Here is a 23,020-nt window from a genome sequence, read left to right on the forward strand (position 1 = left end):
ATACTTGTTAAGTACTTACTTTAGACTAAGTACCAGTATTAGAAGGTGATATGTACAAACACAGCTCAGCTCTCATCGTCACCATCTGCACTTTCAGGGAAGCTGGACAGCTTGAAGCAAGCAACCATCTTTGACTAGATACACCTATTTCTTTCTGCAAAAAAAAAATAAAAAAAATCAGTGGTTCATTGAGGAGATGCAGACCTTTCTGACGCTTGTTGGAGATGAAATGATACAGTACGAGTTGAATGGTACAATGTGCAATGAAATGATATTTCTTTGGAGTCTATGAACAGTTAGACACACATGTCTTCGAGAAGACATTATCAACAGTATAGGGCAAGGTTAAAGAAGTCCAAAAGCAACTAAAAATCATCAAGAATCACAATGACCATAGGGTGGATTCTAAATATGGCCAAGGCCATATTTATTAAGTCTAATAAACACATTTTAGGATTAGAGATGAGCGAGTAGTATTTGATCGAGTAGGTATTCGATCAAATACTATGGGTTCAAAATACTCGTACTCGATCGAGTACCACTCGCTTTTTGAATGGAAAAATTTGATGCAGAACCAACGTTGTTTGGCCGAATGCTATACAGTCGGACAATCAACGCTGGTTCCTCTCCTACCTTTAGAAGTCTTCTCCTCGCTGCGTCCCCACGGCGTCTTCCAGCTCTGAATTCACTCTGCCAGGCATCGGGCCTGGGCAGAGCCGACTGCGCATGCCCGTGCTACAAGAAAATGTCCGCTTTGACTGTAAGCGGCCATTTTCTTGTAGTGCGGGCATGCGCAGTCGTCTCTGCTCATCTCTACTTAGGATCCATTGGAATCTACATATCAAAAATGTTAACTAAAGTCAATTATTTCCAATACTACTACTGTATGTGTATTCTTTTGCCCATTTCCATAAGAAATCTTTCAAGTCACAATTTGAACTTTTCCATTTAGGACATGATTCAGTGTTATTAAAATAATCCCAATGTATGATATAATGGATGTATAGAGTAGAATGAATTTACCTTTTGGAGCAAATTATGTAAGGACTTTGTATTATTTTAGAGCTTCTTTAATTATTGATCAGGCAAAAAGGAATATTTTCTGGGCAATGAGCATTTGACTGTGGTGAGGTAGATGCAGGTGCCAGATGTAGAACAACAGGAAAAGAATCTGCACAGCATGTGCAGCATTTCCAGATGTCTCTGGATGATGCAACATGAGTAAGTGAACGTGATTGAGCCTTGAGGAAAGGAAGAGACTGCTGTAAATGCAGCCTTCAATCAAACCTTAAGCATATTTAACAGACTTGTGCAAGCAATAAGTAACTAGTAGAGATGAGCGAACAGTGTTCTATCGAACTCATGTTCGATCGGATATTAGGCTGTTCGGCATGTTCGAATCGAATCGAACACCGCGTGGTAAAGTGCGCCATTACTCGATTCCCCTCCCACCTTCCCTGGCGCCTTTTTTGCTCCAATAACAGCGCTGGGTAGGTGGGACAGGAACTACGACACCGGTGACGTTGAAAAAAGTAGGCAAAACCCATTGGCTGCCGAAAACATGTGACCTCTAATTTAAAAGAACAGCGACGCCCAGCTTCGCGTCATTCTGAGCTTGCAATTCACCGAGGACGGAGGTTTCCGTCCAGCTAGCTAGGGCTTAGATTCTGGGTAGGCAGGGACAGGCTAGGATAGGAAGGAGAAGACAACCAACAGCTCTTGTAAGAGCTAAATTCCAGGGAGAAGCTTGTCAGTGTAACGTGGCACTGACGGGCTCAATCGCCGCAACCCAGCTTTCCCAGGATCCTGAATGGAATACACTGTCAGTGCATTCCCGTATACCCGATATATACCCCGATACCCGTTCCAACGGTGTGCCCCCCCACCTTCACCCCAGAAATACCCTGCAAGTCCCCTAGCAATAGAATTGGGGCTATATACACCCACAATTTTTACTACTGGTATACAGTGCCATTGTCTGACTGGGAATTCAAAGAATATATTGGGAATACAAATACCCTCATTTCTTGCTACTGCCATATAGTGCCAGTTTCTGACTGGTAATTCAAAGAATATATTGGGGTTACGTGCACCCACAATTTTTACTACTGGTATACAGTGCCATTGTCTGACTGGGAATTCAAAGAATATATTGGGAATACAAATACCCTCATTTCTTGCTACTGCCATATAGTGCCAGTGTCTGACTGGGAATTCAAAGAATATATTGGGGTTACGTGCACCCACAATTTTTACTACTGGTATACAGTGCCATTGTCTGACTGGGAATTCAAAGAGTATATTGGGAATACAAATACCCTCATTTCTTGCTACTGCCATATAGTGCCAGTTTCTGACTGGGAATTCAAAGAATATATTGGGGTTACGTGCACCCACAATTTTTACTACTGGTATACAGTGCCATTGTCTGACTGGGAATTCAAAGAGTATATTGGGAATACAAATACCCTCATTTCTTGCTACTGCCATATAGTGCCAGTGTCTGACTGGGAATTCAAAGAATATATTGGGGTTACGTGCACCCACAATTTTTACTACTGGTATACAGTGCCATTATCTGACTGGGAATTCAAAGAGTATATTGGGAATACAAATACCCTCATTTCTTGCTACTGCCATATAGTGCCAGTTTCTGACTGGGAATTCAAAGAATATATTGGGGTTACGTGCACCCACAATTTTTACTACTGGTATACAGTGCCATTGTCTGACTGGGAATTCAAAGAATATATTGGGGTTATAAATACCCTCATTTCTTGCTACTGCCATATAGTGCCAGTTTCTGACTGGGAATTCAAAGAATATATTGGGGTTACGTGCACCCACAATTTTTACTACTGGTATACAGTGCCATTGTCTGACTGGGAATTCAAAGAATATATTGGGGTTATAAATACCCTCATTTCTTGCTACTGCCATATAGTGCCAGTTTCTGACTGGTAATTCAAAGAATATATTGGGGTTACGTGCACCCACAATTTTTACTACTGGTATACAGTGCCATTGTCTGACTGGGAATTCAAAGAGTATATTGGGAATACAAATACCCTCATTTCTTGCTACTGCCATATAGTGCCAGTGTCTGACTGGGAATTCAAAGAATATATTGGGGTTACGTGCACCCACAATTTTTACTACTGGTATACAGTGCCATTGTCTGACTGGGAATTCAAAGAGTATATTGGGAATACAAATACCCTCATTTCTTGCTACTGCCATATAGTGCCAGTTTCTGACTGGGAATTCAAAGAATATATTGGGGTTACGTGCACCCACAATTTTTACTACTGGTATACAGTGCCATTGTCTGACTGGGAATTCAAAGAGTATATTGGGAATACAAATACCCTCATTTCTTGCTACTGCCATATAGTGCCAGTGTCTGACTGGGAATTCAAAGAATATATTGGGGTTACGTGCACCCACAATTTTTACTACTGGTATACAGTGCCATTGTCTGACTGGGAATTCAAAGAATATATTGGGGTTATAAATACCCTCATTTCTTGCTACTGCCATATAGTGCCAGTTTCTGACTGGGAATTCAAAGAATATATTGGGGTTACGTGCACCCACAATTTTTACTACTGGTATACAGTGCCATTGTCTGACTGGGAATTCAAAGAATATATTGGGGTTATAAATACCCTCATTTCTTGCTACTGCCATATAGTGCCAGTTTCTGACTGGTAATTCAAAGAATATATTGGGGTTACGTGCACCCACAATTTTTACTACTGGTATACAGTGCCATTGTCTGACTGGGAATTCAAAGAATATATTGGGGTTATAAATACCCTCATTTCTTGCTACTGCCATATAGTGCCAGTTTCTGACTGGTAATTCAAAGAATATATTGGGGTTACGTGCACCCACAATTTTTACTACTGGTATACAGTGCCATTGTCTGACTGGGAATTCAAAGAGTATATTGGGAATACAAATACCCTCATTTCTTGCTACTGCCATATAGTGCCAGTGTCTGACTGGGAATTCAAAGAATATATTGGGGTTACGTGCACCCACAATTTTTACTACTGGTATACAGTGCCATTGTCTGACTGGGAATTCAAAGAGTATATTGGGAATACAAATACCCTCATTTCTTGCTACTGCCATATAGTGCCAGTTTCTGACTGGGAATTCAAAGAATATATTGGGGTTACGTGCACCCACAATTTTTACTACTGGTATACAGTGCCATTGTCTGACTGGGAATTCAAAGAGTATATTGGGAATACAAATACCCTCATTTCTTGCTACTGCCATATAGTGCCAGTGTCTGACTGGGAATTCAAAGAATATATTGGGGTTACGTGCACCCACAATTTTTACTACTGGTATACAGTGCCATTGTCTGACTGGGAATTCAAAGAGTATATTGGGAATACAAATACCCTCATTTCTTGCTACTGCCATATAGTGCCAGTTTCTGACTGGGAATTCAAAGAATATATTGGGGTTACGTGCACCCACAATTTTTACTACTGGTATACAGTGCCATTGTCTGACTGGGAATTCAAAGAGTATATTGGGAATACAAATACCCTCATTTCTTGCTACTGCCATATAGTGCCAGTGTCTGACTGGGAATTCAAAGAATATATTGGGGTTACGTGCATCCACAATTTTTACTACTGGTATACAGTGCCATTGTCTGACTGGGAATTCAAAGAGTATATTGGGAATACAAATACCCTCATTTCTTGCTACTGCCATATAGTGCCAGTTTCTGACTGGGAATTCAAAGAATATATTGGGGTTACGTGCACCCACAATTTTTACTACTGGTATACAGTGCCATTGTCTGACTGGGAATTCAAAGAGTATATTGGGAATACAAATACCCTCATTTCTTGCTACTGCCATATAGTGCCAGTGTCTGACTGGGAATTCAAAGAATATATTGGGGTTACGTGCACCCACAATTTTTACTACTGGTATACAGTGCCATTGTCTGACTGGGAATTCAAAGAGTATATTGGGAATACAAATACCCTCATTTCTTGCTACTGCCATATAGTGCCAGTTTCTGACTGGGAATTCAAAGAATATATTGGGGTTACGTGCACCCACAATTTTTACTACTGGTATACAGTGCCATTGTCTGACTGGGAATTCAAAGAGTATATTGGGAATACAAATACCCTCATTTCTTGCTACTGCCATATAGTGCCAGTTTCTGACTGGGAATTCAAAGAATATATTGGGGTTACGTGCACCCACAATTTTTACTACTGGTATACAGTGCCATTGTCTGACTGGGAATTCAAAGAATATATTGGGGTTATAAATACCCTCATTTCTTGCTACTGCCATATAGTGCCAGTTTCTGACTGGGAATTCAAAGAATATATTGGGGTTACGTGCACCCACAATTTTTACTACTGGTATACAGTGCCATTGTCTGACTGGGAATTCAAAGAATATATTGGGGTTATAAATACCCTCATTTCTTGCTACTGCCATATAGTGCCAGTTTCTGACTGGTAATTCAAAGAATATATTGGGGTTACGTGCACCCACAATTTTTACTACTGGTATACAGTGCCATTGTCTGACTGGGAATTCAAAGAATATATTGGGGTTATAAATACCCTCATTTCTTGCTACTGCCATATAGTGCCAGTTTCTGACTGGTAATTCAAAGAATATATTGGGGTTACGTGCACCCACAATTTTTACTACTGGTATACAGTGCCATTGTCTGACTGGGAATTCAAAGAGTATATTGGGAATACAAATACCCTCATTTCTTGCTACTGCCATATAGTGCCAGTGTCTGACTGGGAATTCAAAGAATATATTGGGGTTACGTGCACCCACAATTTTTACTACTGGTATACAGTGCCATTGTCTGACTGGGAATTCAAAGAGTATATTGGGAATACAAATACCCTCATTTCTTGCTACTGCCATATAGTGCCAGTTTCTGACTGGGAATTCAAAGAATATATTGGGGTTACGTGCACCCACAATTTTTACTACTGGTATACAGTGCCATTGTCTGACTGGGAATTCAAAGAGTATATTGGGAATACAAATACCCTCATTTCTTGCTACTGCCATATAGTGCCAGTGTCTGACTGGGAATTCAAAGAATATATTGGGGTTACGTGCACCCACAATTTTTACTACTAGTATACAGTGCCATTGTCTGACTGGGAATTCAAAGAGTATATTGGGAATACAAATACCCTCATTTCTTGCTACTGCCATATAGTGCCAGTTTCTGACTGGGAATTCAAAGAATATATTGGGGTTACGTGCACCCACAATTTTTACTACTGGTATACAGTGCCATTGTCTGACTGGGAATTCAAAGAGTATATTGGGAATACAAATACCCTCATTTCTTGCTACTGCCATATAGTGCCAGTGTCTGACTGGGAATTCAAAGAATATATTGGGGTTACGTGCACCCACAATTTTTACTACTGGTATACAGTGCCATTGTCTGACTGGGAATTCAAAGAGTATATTGGGAATACAAATACCCTCATTTCTTGCTACTGCCATATAGTGCCAGTTTCTGACTGGGAATTCAAAGAATATATTGGGGTTACGTGCACCCACAATTTTTACTACTGGTATACAGTGCCATTGTCTGACTGGGAATTCAAAGAGTATATTGGGAATACAAATACCCTCATTTCTTGCTACTGCCATATAGTGCCAGTGTCTGACTGGGAATTCAAAGAATATATTGGGGTTACGTGCACCCACAATTTTTACTACTGGTATACAGTGCCATTGTCTGACTGGGAATTCAAAGAGTATATTGGGAATACAAATACCCTCATTTCTTGCTACTGCCATATAGTGCCAGTTTCTGACTGGGAATTCAAAGAATATATTGGGGTTACGTGCACCCACAATTTTTACTACTGGTATACAGTGCCATTGTCTGACTGGGAATTCAAAGAGTATATTGGGAATACAAATACCCTCATTTCTTGCTACTGCCATATAGTGCCAGTGTCTGACTGGGAATTCAAAGAATATATTGGGGTTACGTGCACCCACAATTTTTACTACTGGTATACAGTGCCAATTTCTAACTAGGAATTCAAAATGCGCAAGGCTCCCGGAAAGGGACGTGGACGAGGCCGTGGGCGAGGTCGGGGGAATGGTTCTGGGGAGCAAGGTAGCAGTGAAGCCACAGGGCGTCCCGTGCCTACTCCTGTGGGGCAGCAAGCATTGCGCCACTCCACAGTGCCAGGGTTGCTTGCCACATTAACTAAACTGCAGGGTACAAACCTTAGTAGGCCCGAGAACCAGGAACAGGTCTTGCAATGGCTGTCAGAGAACGCTTACAGCACATTGTCCAGCAGCCAGTCAGACTCTGCCTCCTCTCCTCCTATTACCCAACAGTCTTGTCTTCCTTCCTCCCAAAATTCCGAAGCTTTACAGAACAATAACCCAAACTGTCCCTGCTCCCCAGAGCTGTTCTCCGCTCCTTTCATTGTCCCTCAACCTGCCTCTCCACGTCACGATTCCACGAACCTAACAGAGGAGCATCTGTATCCAGATGCTCAAACACTAGAGTCTCCTCCATCTCCGTTCGATTTGGTGGTGGATGACCAGCAACCCACCCTCATCGACGATGATGTGACGCAGTTGCCGTCAGGGCATCCAGTTGACCGGCGCATTGTGCGGGAGGAGGAGATGAGACAGGAGTTGGAAGAGGAAGTGGTGGATGATGAGGACACTGACCCGACCTGGACAGGGGGGATGTCAAGCGGGGAAAGTAGTGTGGATGTTGAGGCAGGTGCAGCACCAAAAAGGGTAGCTAGAGGCAGAGGCAGAGGTCAGCAGCTTAGGCGAAGCCAGGCCACACCCGGAATCTCCCAAGATGTTCCAGTTCGTACCCAGCCCCGAAAAACTCCCACCTCGAGGGCACGTTTCTCGAAGGTGTGGAGTTTTTTCAAGGAATGCGCCGAGGACAGATATAGTGTTGTCTGCACAATTTGCCTCTCGAAATTGATTAGGGGCTCTGAGAAGAGCAACCTGTCCACCACTTCAATGCGCCGTCATTTGGAATCCAAGCACTGGAATCAGTGGCAGGCAGCAACGGCAGGACAAAGGCCGACTGCCGTTCACGCCACTGCCACTGCCTCTGCCTCTGCCTCTGCCACTGCCACTGCTGACTGTGCTGGCGATGCACTCCAGAGGACGAGCCAGGACACCACTTCATCTGCCTCCGCCACTTTGTTGACTTCTACCTCATCCTCCCCTGGTCCTGTCTTATCTCCTTCTCCTGCACCATCAAAGGCACCATCAGGCGTTTCTTTACAACAACCCACCATCTCTCAGACATTGGAGCGGCGGCAGAAATACACTGCTAACCACCCACACGCGCAAGCCTTGAACGCCAACATCGCTAAACTGCTGGCCCAGGAGATGTTGGCGTTCCGGCTTGTTGAAACTCCCGCCTTCCTGGACCTGATGGCAACTGCGGCACCTCGCTATGCCGTCCCTAGCCGTCACTACTTCTCCCGGTGTGCCGTCCCCGCCTTGCACCAGCACGTGTCACTCAACATCAGGCGGGCCCTTAGTTCCGCGCTTTGCACAAAGGTCCACTTGACCACCGACGCGTGGACAAGTGCATGCGGACAGGGACGCTACATTTCACTGACGGCACACTGGGTGAATGTAGTTGAGGCTGGGACTGCTTCCCAAACTGGCCCGGTGTACCTCGTCTCCCCGCCTAACATTCCTGGCAGGGACACGAGAAGAACACCCCCCTCCTCCTCCTCCTCCTCTACCGCCTCCTCCTCCGCCACCGCCTCCTCCTCCGCCACCGCCTCCTCCTCCGCTGTTAGATTGACCCCAGCTACGAGTTGGAAACGTTGCAGCACTGGCGTTGGTAGACGTCAGCAGGCTGTGCTGAAGCTGATCAGCTTGGGGGACAGACAGCACACTGCCTCCGAGGTGAGGGATGCCCTCCTCGATGAGACGGCAATATGGTTTGAGCCGCTGCACCTGGGCCCAGGCATGGTCGTTTGTGATAACGGCCGGAACCTGGTAGCAGCTCTGGAGCTTGCCGGACTCCAACATGTTCCATGCCTGGCCCACGTCTTCAACCTAGTGGTGCAACGTTTCCTAAAGAGCTACCCCAATGTTCCAGAGCTACTGGTGAAAGTGCGGCGCATGTGCGCCCACTTTCGCAAGTCGACAGTAGCCGCTGCTAGCTTAAAATCTCTCCAGCAACGCCTGCATGTGCCACAACACCGGCTTTTGTGCGACGTCCCCACACGCTGGAACTCAACGTTTCAGATGTTGAATAGAGTGGTTGAGCAGCAGAGACCTTTGATGGAATACCAGCTACAAAACCCTAGGGTGCCACAAAGTCAGCTGCCTCAGTTTCACATCCATGAGTGGCCATGGATGAGAGACCTTTGTGACATCCTACGGGTCTTTGAGGAGTCCACAAGGAGGGTGAGCTCTGAGGATGCGATGGTGAGCCTTACAATCCCGCTCTTGTGTGTTCTGAGAGAATCCCTGATTGACATCAGGGATAACTCAGATCACACAGAGGAGTTAGGGATAGCATCCGATCCGTCACAGCTGGAGAGTAGGTCCACACATCTGTCCGCTTCACTGCGTTTAATGGAGGAGGAGGAGGAGGAGGAGGAGGAAGAAGAGTTGTCCGATGATGTGATGGTGATACAGGAGGCTTCCGGGCAACTTCGAATCGTCCCATTGTTGCAGCGCGGATGGGTAGACATGGAGGATGAGGAGGAAATGGAGATTGAACTTTCCGGTGGGGCCAGAGGAGTCATGCCAACTAACACTGTGGCAGACATGGCTGAGTTCATGTTGGGGTGCTTTACAACCGACAAGCGTATTGTCAAAATCATGGAGGACAACCAGTACTGGATCTTTGCTATCCTTGACCCCCGGTATAAAAACAACATCTCGTCTTTTATTCCGGTAGAGGGGAGGGCCAATCGCATCAATGCTTGCCACAGGCAATTGGTGCAGAATATGATGGAGATGTTTCCAGCATGTGACGTTGGCGGCAGGGAGGGCAGTTCCTCCAGTAGGCAACCAAGTTCTCACCGGTCCACACAAACGAGGGGCACACTGTCTAAGGTCTGGGACACCTTGATGGCACCCCCTCGCCAAAGTGCCGCCACGGAGGGTCCTAGTGTCACCAGGCGTGAGAAGTATAGGCGCATGTTGCGGGAATACCTTTCCGACCACAGCCCTGTCCTCTCCGACCCCTCTGCGCCCTACACGTATTGGGTGTCGAAGTTGGACCTGTGGCTTGAACTTGCCCTATATGCCTTGGAGGTGCTGTCCTGTCCTGCCGCCAGCGTCCTATCTGAGAGGGTGTTCAGTGCAGCCGGTGGCATCATCACTGACAAGCGCACCCGTCTGTCAGCTGAGAGTGCCGACCGGCTCACTTTGATAAAAATGAACCACCACTGGGTAGAGCCGTCATTTTTGTGCCCACCTGTGTAAAGCACCCCAACATGAAACTCCATGTCTGTACTCAACCTCTCCAATTCCTCCGCATCCTCATACTCATCCACCATAAGCGTTGCACAATTCTGCTAATACTAGGCTCCCTCCACCCTGATTTCCCCCAACTCTGCTGGTTAGAGGCTCCCTCCACCATGAATTTGCCCAAACTGGGCTGTTTAGAGGCTCCCTCCACCATGAATTGGTCCAAACTGGGTTTTTTAGAGGCTCCCTCCACCATGAATTTGCCCAAACTGGGCTGTTTAGAGGCTCCCTCCACCATGAATTGGTCCAAACTGGGCTGGTTAGAGGCTCCCTCCACCATGAATTTCCCAAAACTTGGCTGTTTAGAGGCTCCCTCCACCATGAATTTGCCCAAACTGGGCTGTTTAGAGGCTCCCTCCACCATTAATTGGTCCAAACTGGGCTGGTTAGAGGCTCCCTCCACCATGAATTTGCCCAAACTGGGGTGGTTAGAGGCTCCCTCCACCATTAATTGGTCCAAACTGGGCTGGTTAGAGGCTCCCTCCACCATGAATTTCCCAAAACTTGGCTGTTTAGAGGCTCCCTCCACCATTAATTGGTCCAAACTGGGCTGGTTAGAGGCTCCCTCCACCATTAATTGGTCCAAACTGGGCTGGTTAGAGGCTCCCTCCACCATGAATTTGCCCAAACTGGGCTGTTTAGAGGCTCCCTCCACCATTAATTGGTCCAAACTGGGCTGGTTAGAGGCTCCCTCCACCATGAATTTGCCCAAACTGGGCTGTTTAGAGGCTCCCTCCACCATGAATTGGTCCAAACTGGGGTGGTTAGAGGCTCCCTCCACCATGAATTGGTCCAAACTGGGGTGGTTAGAGGCTCCCTCCACCATTAATTGGTCCAAACTGGGCTGGTTAGAGGCTCCCTCCACCATGAATTTGCCCAAACTGGGCTGTTTAGAGGCTCCCTCCACCATTAATTGGTCCAAACTGGGCTGGTTAGAGGCTCCCTCCACCATGAATTTGCCCAAACTGGGCTGTTTAGAGGCTCCCTCCACCATGAATTGGTCCAAACTGGGGTGGTTAGAGGCTCCCTCCACCATGAATTGGTCCAAACTGGGGTGGTTAGAGGCTCCCTCCACCATTAATTGGTCCAAACTGGGCTGGTTAGAGGCTCCCTCCACCATTAATTGGTCCAAACTGGGCTGGTTAGAGGCTCCCTCCACCATGAATTTGCCCAAACTGGGGTGGTTAGAGGCTCCCTCCACCATTAATTGGTCCAAACTGGGCTGGTTAGAGGCTCCCTCCACAATTAATTGGTCCAAACTGGGCTAATTAGAGGCTCCCTCCACCATGAATTGGTCCAAACTGGGTTTTTTAGAGGCTCCCTCCACCATGAATTTGCCCAAACTGGGCTGTTTAGAGGCTCCCTCCACCATGAATTGGTCCAAACTGGGCTGGTTAGAGGCTCCCTCCACCATGAATTGGTCCAAACTGGGCTGGTTAGAGGCTCCCTCCACCATGAATTTGCCCAAACTGGGGTGGTTAGAGGCTCCCTCCACCATTAATTGGTCCAAACTGGGCTGGTTAGAGGCTCCCTCCACAATTAATTGGTCCAAACTGGGCTAATTAGAGGCTCCCTCCACCATGAATTGGTCCAAACTGGGTTTTTTAGAGGCTCCCTCCACCATGAATTTGCCCAAACTGGGCTGTTTAGAGGCTCCCTCCACCATGAATTGGTCCAAACTGGGCTGGTTAGAGGCTCCCTCCACCATGAATTTCCCAAAACTTGGCTGTTTAGAGGCTCCCTCCACCATTAATTGGTCCAAACTGGGCTGGTTAGAGGCTCCCTCCACCATTAATTGGTCCAAACTGGGCTGGTTAGAGGCTCCCTCCACCATTAATTGGTCCAAACTGGGCTGGTTAGAGGCTCCCTCCACCATGAATTTCCCAAAACTTGGCTGTTTAGAGGCTCCCTCCACCATTAATTGGTCCAAACTGGGCTGGTTAGAGGCTCCCTCCACCATGAATTTGCCCAAACTGGGCTGTTTAGAGGCTCCCTCCACCATGAATTGGTCCAAACTGGGTTTTTTAGAGGCTCCCTCCACCATTAATTGGTCCAAACTGGGCTGGTTAGAGGCTCCCTCCACAATTAATTGGTCCAAACTGGGCTAATTAGAGGCTCCCTCCACCATGAATTGGTCCAAACTGGGTTTTTTAGAGGCTCCCTCCACCATGAATTTGCCCAAACTGGGCTGTTTAGAGGCTCCCTCCACCATGAATTGGTCCAAACTGGGCTGGTTAGAGGCTCCCTCCACCATGAATTGGTCCAAACTGGGGTGGTTAGAGGCTCCCTCCACCATTAATTGGTCCAAACTGGGCTGGTTAGAGGCTCCCTCCACCATTAATTGGTCCAAACTGGGCTGGTTAGAGGCTCCCTCCACCATGAATTTGCCCAAACTGGGGTGGTTAGAGGCTCCCTCCACCATTAATTGGTCCAAACTGGGCTGGTTAGAGGCTCCCTCCACAATTAATTGGTCCAAACTGGGCTAATTAGAGGCTCCCTCCACCATGAATTGGTCCAAACTGGGTTTTTTAGAGGCTCCCTCCACCATGAATTTGCCCAAACTGGGCTGTTTAGAGGCTCCCTCCACCATGAATTGGTCCAAACTGGGCTGGTTAGAGGCTCCCTCCACCATGAATTTCCCAAAACTTGGCTGTTTAGAGGCTCCCTCCACCATGAATTTGCCCAAACTGGGCTGTTTAGAGGCTCCCTCCACCATTAATTGGTCCAAACTGGGCTGGTTAGAGGCTCCCTCCACCATGAATTTGCCCAAACTGGGGTGGTTAGAGGCTCCCTCCACCATTAATTGGTCCAAACTGGGCTGGTTAGAGGCTCCCTCCACCATGAATTTCCCAAAACTTGGCTGTTTAGAGGCTCCCTCCACCATTAATTGGTCCAAACTGGGCTGGTTAGAGGCTCCCTCCACCATGAATTTGCCCAAACTGGGCTGTTTAGAGGCTCCCTCCACCATTAATTGGTCCAAACTGGGCTGGTTAGAGGCTCCCTCCACCATGAATTTGCCCAAACTGGGCTGTTTAGAGGCTCCCTCCACCATGAATTGGTCCAAACTGGGGTGGTTAGAGGCTCCCTCCACCATGAATTGGTCCAAACTGGGGTGGTTAGAGGCTCCCTCCACCATTAATTGGTCCAAACTGGGCTGGTTAGAGGCTCCCTCCACCTTGAATTTCCCAAAACTTGGCTGTTTAGAGGCTCCCTCCACCATTAATTGGTCCAAACTGGGCTGGTTAGAGGCTCCCTCCACCATGAATTTGCCCAAACTGGGCTGTTTAGAGGCTCCCTCCACCATGAATTTGCCCAAACTGGGCTGTTTAGAGGCTCCCTCCACCATGAATTGGTCCAAACTGGGCTGGTTAGAGGCTCCCTCCACCATGAATTTCCCAAAACTTGGCTGTTTAGAGGCTCCCTCCACCATTAATTGGTCCAAACTGGGCTGGTTAGAGGCTCCCTCCACCATGAATTTGCCCAAACTGGGGTGGTTAGAGGCTCCCTCCACCATTAATTGGTCCAAACTGGGCTGGTTAGAGGCTCCCTCCACCATGAATTGGTCCAAACTGGGCTAATTAGAGGCTCCCTCCACCATGAATTGGTCCAAACTGGGTTTTTTAGAGGCTCCCTCCACCATGAATTTGCCCAAACTGGGCTGTTTAGAGGCTCCCTCCACCATGAATTGGTCCAAACTGGGCTGGTTAGAGGCTCCCTCCACCATGAATTGGTCCAAACTGGGCTGGTTAGAGGCTCCCTCCACCATGAATTTCCCAAAACTTGGCTGTTTAGAGGCTCCCTCCACCATTAATTGGTCCAAACTGGGCTGGTTAGAGGCTCCCTCCACCATGAATTGGTCCAAACTGGGGTTTTTAGAGGCTCCCTCCACCATGAATTGGTCCAAACTGGGGTTTTTAGAGTCTCCCTCCACCATGAATTGGTCCAAACTGGGGTTTTTAGAGTCTCCCTCCACCATGAATTGGTCCAAACTGGGGTTTTTAGAGGCTCCCTCCACCATGAATTTGCCCAAACTCTGCTGGTTAGAGGCTCAATCCACCCTGATTTTCAAAACAAATGTTGGTGCCAACCTCAACTTACTACAAGGGCCAAATTCACTGCTGGTGACAAGCTCTCCTCACTGCAAGTGCCAAATACACATGTTTCAAGGTGTTTTCCTACTGTCAGAGAGGTGGTATTGAGTGTGTAAAGTGTGTAGTTGTTAGGCTGTGATGTTGGGGTAATAGAGGGTCTTTGGTGTGTTAGATGCCCCCAGACATGCTTCCCCTGCTGTCCCAGTGTCATTCCAGAGGTGTTGGCATCATTTCCTGGGGTGTCATAGTGGACTTGGTGACCCTCCAGACACGGATTTGGGTTTCCCCCTTAACGAGTATCTGTTCCCCATAGACTATAATGGGGTTCGAAACCCGTTCGAACACACGAACATTGAGCGGCTGTTCGAATCGAATTTCGAACCTCGAACATTTTAGTGTTCGCTCATCTCTAGTAACTAGTGCAACACGGTTTCTCAAGTGCAACCATCCCTGCACTATACAGCTTTTGCTTTATTTGCACTCCTATTATTTGCACAATTATATCTACTGTATAGGTAACAAAGTCCGTATTGCACTACTATTGTTACAATACTATCTTGATCTATTTAAGTGCATAGTTTGTTTAGGAAAAACTTTTATAATTGAGTTATGTTTAAAGGGGTGTTCCTAAATAAAGACATTTAATTGCTACAGGATAGGGAATAGGTGTCTGATCGTTTGGAGTTTGACTTCTGTGAACTGCAAGATTCACTAGAAAGGGGGTCAACAAGTTTCCTGAAGTGTTCCATAAAAGTGATGAAACAACACTAGTGGTAATGTATAACGTCTCTGCCTGTTCGGATCTCTGCGCCACCCTCAGCATGCATGCTGCAGTACAGGAGGCACATTAAGTTTGATTCTTTGCTTAGAGTTTTTCATTGTACTGTGTGAATACTTCTCTATAGAGATGAGCGAGTACTGTTCGGATCAGCTGATCCGAACAGCACGCACGCATTGAAATTAATGGAAGCACTTGGTACTTCCGCTTTGACTCCGGTCGGCCGCTTAACCCCCCACGTGCCGGCTATGTCCATTCATTTCAATGCGTGTTCGGCTGATCCGAACAGTACTCGCTCATCTCTACTTCTCTATTATCTATCTTCTGTAATTGAATTCCCACCACACCTATCTCCTGCACATTGTTTCTCTCTGTTCATTAAATGGTTAATTTTAGCTTCGTCTTTCTGATTGAATGCCTGTCTACCAATAAAGCCTAGTCTTTGGCCTCCTATATACAGGCCATCAGCCCGCACAGACTTGCTGGCTATTGTGATTCTGTCCTTAGACTTTGTCCATGCTAAGCTCCTCTTTCTGCTACTATTGTATTAATGACCTCTGACTCTTGGCTTCCCTTGTGACTACTCTTTGGATTATGATTTTGCACTGCTTTGTCTCTTTGGCTTTGACCCTTGGCTTTCTGACTTCTCTTCTGTGTTGTTTGTCGTGTCATCAAATATATCTAGGAAGGGCTTGTTAACCAGTTGTCCTCTGCCGCCTAGGGCAGTGAAGAAAACCGGTAGGGGCAGCGGTAGGTTCAGTTTAGGGCTCACTGTCTTGTCATGCCCCTTCCCCCAGGGTTCACCAGCAGCTACTGGGGCATTACTCCTATAGCAATTCCCTTACAGCATGTTCAGTCTGCACCCTATTGACTTCTTCTATTTTTTTTTTTTTTTTTTTTTTTTTTTTAAATGTACATTGTTAGCCCCATATAGGGATCACAATGTACATTTTTTTTTTTCTTCCAATCAGTTTATCTTTGCAGAATGGGAGGAAATCCACGCAAACACGGGAAGAACATACAAACTCCTTGCAGATGTTGTCCCTGACAGGATTTGAGCCCAGGATTCCAGCGTTGCAAGGCTGCAGAGCTAACCACTGAGCCATCGTGTTGCCCCCATTCTGCGCCCTATTGACTTCCGTGGGGCTGCAAAACATAGTCTGGAAGAGCCATAGAAGTGAATGGAGCACTGACAAAGTATAGGCAGCACTGTTCCATTTGTATGTGGCACATCAATGGACATACAAGTCTCTATTCTCATGATTGCAGGGAATTATCCCTTTTTTCATAACCAATCAAAAAAAAAAATACAACACTTTTAGGCTAGTATCATCAGGGAGCCCAACTTGATAACATCAGCCTTTGGGCATGCACAGATCAGTCAGCATTTCAGATTTCAGATGTTGGGGTGATGGTATCTGATGGTATCTAGATCTTCCCTGGTACCTCTTGTGTTATTGTGTATGAAGGTAATAGAGGACAGGTTTGTGTTAGACATTTTCCTGGTTAACACTACACCTCTACCTTAATAATGGACTATCCCATTAAAATATTGACAAAAATGCAAACACACCAGTGAAAACATCTTATTGAAAGAATCATTTTATTAATTTAAAAAAAAGACAGGATCAAGTGAACACAGGAGCTGTCCAACAGTTCTAATGGTTCAAAGGCAGAAAGTGTAGGCTCTTAACTTTACCACTGTTACCTATGTAAATTATTATTTTAATATTATGAGGTTCTGCACCCACTAGTTATTAGTGTTCCGGTCACAATAACATTCCATTATTTTGTAGCTCAGTCAAAGTTTTGTTTTTATAGAATTCCAAGCTTGCACATTTATGGCAAATCCTTAGAGTTAGGGTTGAGACGATCTTGAGATTTCAGGATTGATTTTAAAATCCAATTTCTGATCATTTTCCATCCGAACCCGATCGCGATCGTGAAATTTGCTCAATCGCCAATTGGAATCTGATCTTTTCTGATCACAATTGCTCAACCCTAGTGAATACTTCTTTATGGGAAAAGTCATTTTTAGGGTTGAGCTGATCTTGAGATAACCTCTGACTTCTATCCCGCTGGAAAAGATCATGATCCGAATTCCAATCGCGATCGTGACATTTACTCGATCGTTGATCGGAATCCAATCTTTTCCAATCCTGATCGCTCAACCCTACTTACAATACATCCATGCAATAGTTGTAGACTCCAGAGGAGGGACACAAATCTATTACACATTACAGACATATCCAGAGGCTAGGTGATAAATTGCATGATCTCCCAAAAATAATATTTATGTGAAGTTCGCCAATGGCTGGAAGTGGGGATCTGCGCTCATTGGTCATTGAAACTAATTGCCTACATCCTATCAATAAAAGTCATATATTACATTCATCTCATTGGCAGTTCATTCCAAGGACCAGTGAGTACAGATCCCCACCTCCAGCCATTGGCGAACTTCACATTGCTCTCGCCTGGTCCATCTGTGAGCAGTCTGTGGATTCTACTGCCACCAACACCTTTGAGGTTTCCGATTGGTGTTGTAACCAACTCACAACACCCAAAGGTGAGGGACCAACTGGTCCATTTATATCATTTTTTATACTCATATACTCTGCAATCCTCCACAGATCCACATTGTAGCACACTCTGTGTTCTCTTCTATTTTTGTCTCCAAGAATAATATTTATGTGGAATGATATATACTTAATATTATTGCAATAATACTGTACATGCAACTTTGAAGATTAATTTTTATCAAAATATTATTTTCTTTAAAATTTCCTCTAATTCAAAAACTGTAAAAATGTACTACAGCAGGAACCACTTGAAATCACTCACAATTTAAAATCCAGTGTTTTACTAATGATTGTGATTATTTATGTTCCATCAGAATAGTTCTCCTTGACATTTGTAAAACGTTGACCTGGTACAGCCTTGATCGCAAAAATCAAACTCGTTTATAAAAGAACGAAAATACTTGACATTAAATGAAAGAATAGGCCAAACAAGGTAAATAATACATTCTGTATTATTGTCATCAATATAAATGTTCTGCTGTATATTGAAAGAACGATAATTAACTTGCTTCACAACCAAGAACTTCGGTGCCTAAATAGAATGTCTTCTCGAAACAATTCAATCCAAGGGTAAAACTTATATTGTGCTCAGTCTAAAAATACCATAAGATATCCACTGAGTGTATACCAAAAAAATAAAAAATCCAGAAATAATATATGGAGACAGCCTCTTTGATATACTAGAGCAGGTCCAATAGGAAACAGAAATCAGATTGTGACTTTCTCACTGTGTTATTAGTGAGTGTGATCGCTTTCTCTGTGTAGACATGTAGCAATGCGCTTATGTTTACAGAAAACTATTGACCACTCCTGATGGGTGGTACAGGGGCTAGGAGAGTCAGGAGACTGGGATTGGCTCATAGATTAGAACACCCGTCCTAGGGGTGGCATTTGAAGCAGGGACTTGGCTATGTAAATCTGATCTCTCTCAGTTGTGTGATCAGCTATTACAATATTTGGTCAATCTATGTTGGGCTAGTAATATACCAGTGACTTCTGGTATGGTAGACGCCAGTTAACTATATGGATTTTGTGGGTACCCCGGGGGACTATAAAGTTGGAATTGAGGCCCTATTAGACCTGCTCTGCTATATCAATGGGGCTGTCTCCATACATTAGTACTGTATTTTTTTTATATACACTTAGTAGACATCTTATCATATTTTTAGACTGAGCACAATGAAAGTTTTATCATGTTTTTCTTTTTGTTGACCCCAGCAGACACTGAGAATTTTGACTCTTATTTCTGGTCTTGTGATCCTCTGTGATTTCATCCAAAGGGTAGATCAATAATTGTCAGTATTTGACAATTTCTTGTCAAATAATCCTTTCATTCCCCTATGATACCAAACATACGTGCTTTGTTTAATTTACATCATTATTGCATTGCAATACTTGAGAACAAATGTTTTTTCTTATATTCTTATGGAACTCCCGCTATATGCTGCTATATAAGCTCACTTTATAAAGCTTTGTGTAACAAGTTTTATGAAAAATTAATGACCCTTTCAATTTCCTGTATTTCAGTCCAAATGTAAAGGACTTCAGGCTCTGTTCACACCATATCTGTGTAATTATGTATAGGTTAAATCACTTGCTAATATATATATATATATAGACCTATGTAGCTATAGTAGTCAAATGGGACCTTTAGAATTCAATATACTTGACTGGTATTTCATTTAATATGTGTTTTGGAAACTGTAGATAACTACTATGTACCATCTCAGTACAAATATGCTATACATAGTATCAACATACTGTACAGAGCTATACAAAGAACCCATATCCCCAATGGAGCTCACAAGCTGAATTCCAACTAGTATGGAAATGGAAGAAAATCCATGCAAACATAGGAAGACGATATAGATTTCCGTACAATACTTCCCTTGCCCTAGGACCCAGCTCTACAAAATGATAGGTTAACCATATGCAGGTATGGAGCTATGAATCAGTTTTGGCTTCCTTTATGTGAAATTTTGTTTAAATGTAAGACTTCTAATGACCTATAAATATATGTGTTATGTACTATGATATATAATATCATGTCAGTTTACTAGCTTTGATTTATGAATCTTCCAAGATGTAGCCTGCAACTCTTCATACTGGAACTGACCATTCGGTGATCTACAGACAAACTACAAATAAAGGATACATTACCATATCAGAATTTTAAGAAGAGTTCTGAGGAAGAAAATAATTTAGTAATTATTGTAATCATACAAGTTAATTATACTTTAAAAGAACTATGATTTGCAATTTCTTTATTTTTAGACATTGTTGATTAAAGTAAATTAACATTTTCTTGAACTTAAAGGGGTAATCCAGGGACTTTGTTTATATTTTTCAGCTTACTTTGTATTTGGGCTCTTCTTCATCCAAATCTTGAGTATCTATCGATTCAAATTCAGGATCATGTTATCGGAACCAGAACCTACACCCAGTTGCTTTGCCTCCTCCAACCTTGCCATATTCATTGGTATTACTTGACTAGACCTTTAATAGTATGGGTGGCCCCCATTGTACACAGCTAAACACTGAATGAGAGGAAGCGGCAGATCGATTGTGTCAGGTTCGGTTTCTAATTACATGACTCTGAGTTGCATCCAGCTCAAAAATCAAAGATTTCGATGAAAGAAAACCCAGGCAGGAAGTTAAAAAAAAAATAATTCTGGAATAAATCTGTTGCCTTGACATATTCAATATTTTTAGCATACAGTATATGGAGATTCATATCACTGTCTCAAAATAAATGTGTTACTTTGTTTACAACTACAAGAATAACAGTCTATAGCACAAAATTAAACAAATCATAGAGACACATTATTTAGTCTTTACTAGAGATGAGCGAGTAGTGTTTGATCGAGTAGGTGTTCGATCGAATACTACGGTATTCGAAATACTCGTACTCAATCGAACACTACTAGCTATTCGAAGTTTAAGGTTCAATGCAGAACCAGCGTTGATTGCCAGAATGCTATACATTCTGCCAATCAACGCTGGTTCTTCTCTTACCCTTAGAAGTCTTCTCCATGCAACGTCCCCGTGGTGTCTTCTGGCTGGAATTCACTCTGCCTAGGCATCCGGCCTAGGCAGAGCCGACTGCGCATGCGCGGGCATGCCCTCGCATGCGCAGTCGGTTCTGCTCAGGCCCCAATGCCTAGGCAGAGTGAATTCCAGCCGGAAGAAGACGCGGGGACGCTGCTTCGGGAGAAGACTTCAAGGAGGATCCACCCCGACCGTCACTCGTGGACTTGGTAAGTATAATTTTATCGAATGTTGCCTACCTCTGAAACGAGCATTTCCCCCCATAGACTATAATGGGGTTCGAAATCCATTCGAACAGTTAAACAGTGTGCGGCTGTTCGAATTGGATTTCGAACCTCGGACATTTTAGTGTTCGCTCACCTCTAGTCTTTACAGGTCCTTTAGTGAAGGGGGACTTGGACCTGAGTAATTCCGTCTACTTGATACTTGGCTCTCCAGAAGAACCAGTGTAAATTTCAGGGGGGTGGGGAAAACAGATGTTTTATACACATAAGATCAAAGTCGGACAAATTTGCCAATTTTTCCAAGACCAGCCTACCCTGACTGCCTAATATATATGGGGGCTTCCTAATTTTCCCCTTGTTCTTTCTGCTGAGGTGTTTACTTCCCACTCCACAATGAGAAAACATTCATGTTTATTTTACCCAAGAGCCATATATACAGATAATTTGGAAAGAAGAGCTGTAAACCAAAAAATAGTTTAAAAACTAACAACAATGTCGTCCAAATAGTTCTTTGCTGCAGGGTTCTCTTTATTTCTATATATGCTGCAGCTCTGCAGATCTTGTGTATATTTACTTTTTATAGATTAGAGATCAAGATTACATTATTCAAGCAAACTCTATTTAATAACTATGGGATTTGCTGACCAGGATTTATATTTACATCATTTATCATTTTGTGTAGAAAGGTTCAGTTTATTTCTAAACTATATCAGCTCTTTATCAATAACTGTCTTTTACTCACTGAAAGCCATATTGCAGGCAAGATAAAGAAAAGCCAAATAAACAGTGATCTCAACTCCAATGCCTATTTTTGTCAGCTGTACAATAGTATTCCTATACTACAGCTGTACTCTTGGTATGCTTCATTACTTTGTATCATAATACAGAACTGGAGAGTGAACCGGTTTGTTTAGAGGGAGGTTTGTTACAATTTTTTGAAAATGTTCAGATTCAAGTGAATATTAAAATTTAGCCGATCAATTTATAGATAAGGACTAAAATGATAGCTGTGATGTGAAGGCATGTAGAAAAAATGATCATGTGATCAGGTGCAACATTTTATAAAAATATATAGTGGTCTAAATGAGGTGCTGAGCATTATCAGAAAAGTTTCTGGGCATTTAGTCATTCTTATGTGACTAGGAGAATCCATCTGAACATTCAATAAATGAATGGTGTGCCTTTGCACCGATTGATATGGGACACAAAAACTTGCTGGAATTCCACCTTGTAAATTCTGGACCATCTGAATGAGCATCAGAAAGTACAAGTACCAGCAGACCACAGGGACAATGTGTTTTATTTAGGTCACGCAGTGGAAGATTATTCAGGAAGTATATTGCCTCCTGAGGCCCTTCAAAGAGGCCACCACATTTGTCAGTAGGGTAACGTGCAGCATCATTTATATCATCCCCTCATATTTATAATAGGGGAAATGCTCACGCTAAGGAAACAAAGGAGGGAGGAAGAACAATTGCTCTGTTATCCAGATTCCCAAAATGTCTTGCAGCCATAGTCTCCTCCCTCTCCTCCTGCTTTCTCAGATTCAACATGGAGAAAAGAGAGATCATCATATTTGCCCCATCTTGCATGCCGCCTCCCCCCACCTGACCTATCTATCAAAGTTAATGGGGCTACACTTAGCACAGTCTCACAGGGCATTACCTGGGAATAACCCTTGACTCAGACCTATCCTTCAAGCTACACATCCAAGCTCGCAGGACTTGAACTTAGCAACTTTTTCAAGGCAGAAGCTCTTCCAAC

Source organism: Leptodactylus fuscus, chromosome 11 (genome assembly GCF_031893055.1).
Source record: "Leptodactylus fuscus isolate aLepFus1 chromosome 11, aLepFus1.hap2, whole genome shotgun sequence".
Taxonomy (NCBI): domain Eukaryota; kingdom Metazoa; phylum Chordata; class Amphibia; order Anura; family Leptodactylidae; genus Leptodactylus; species Leptodactylus fuscus.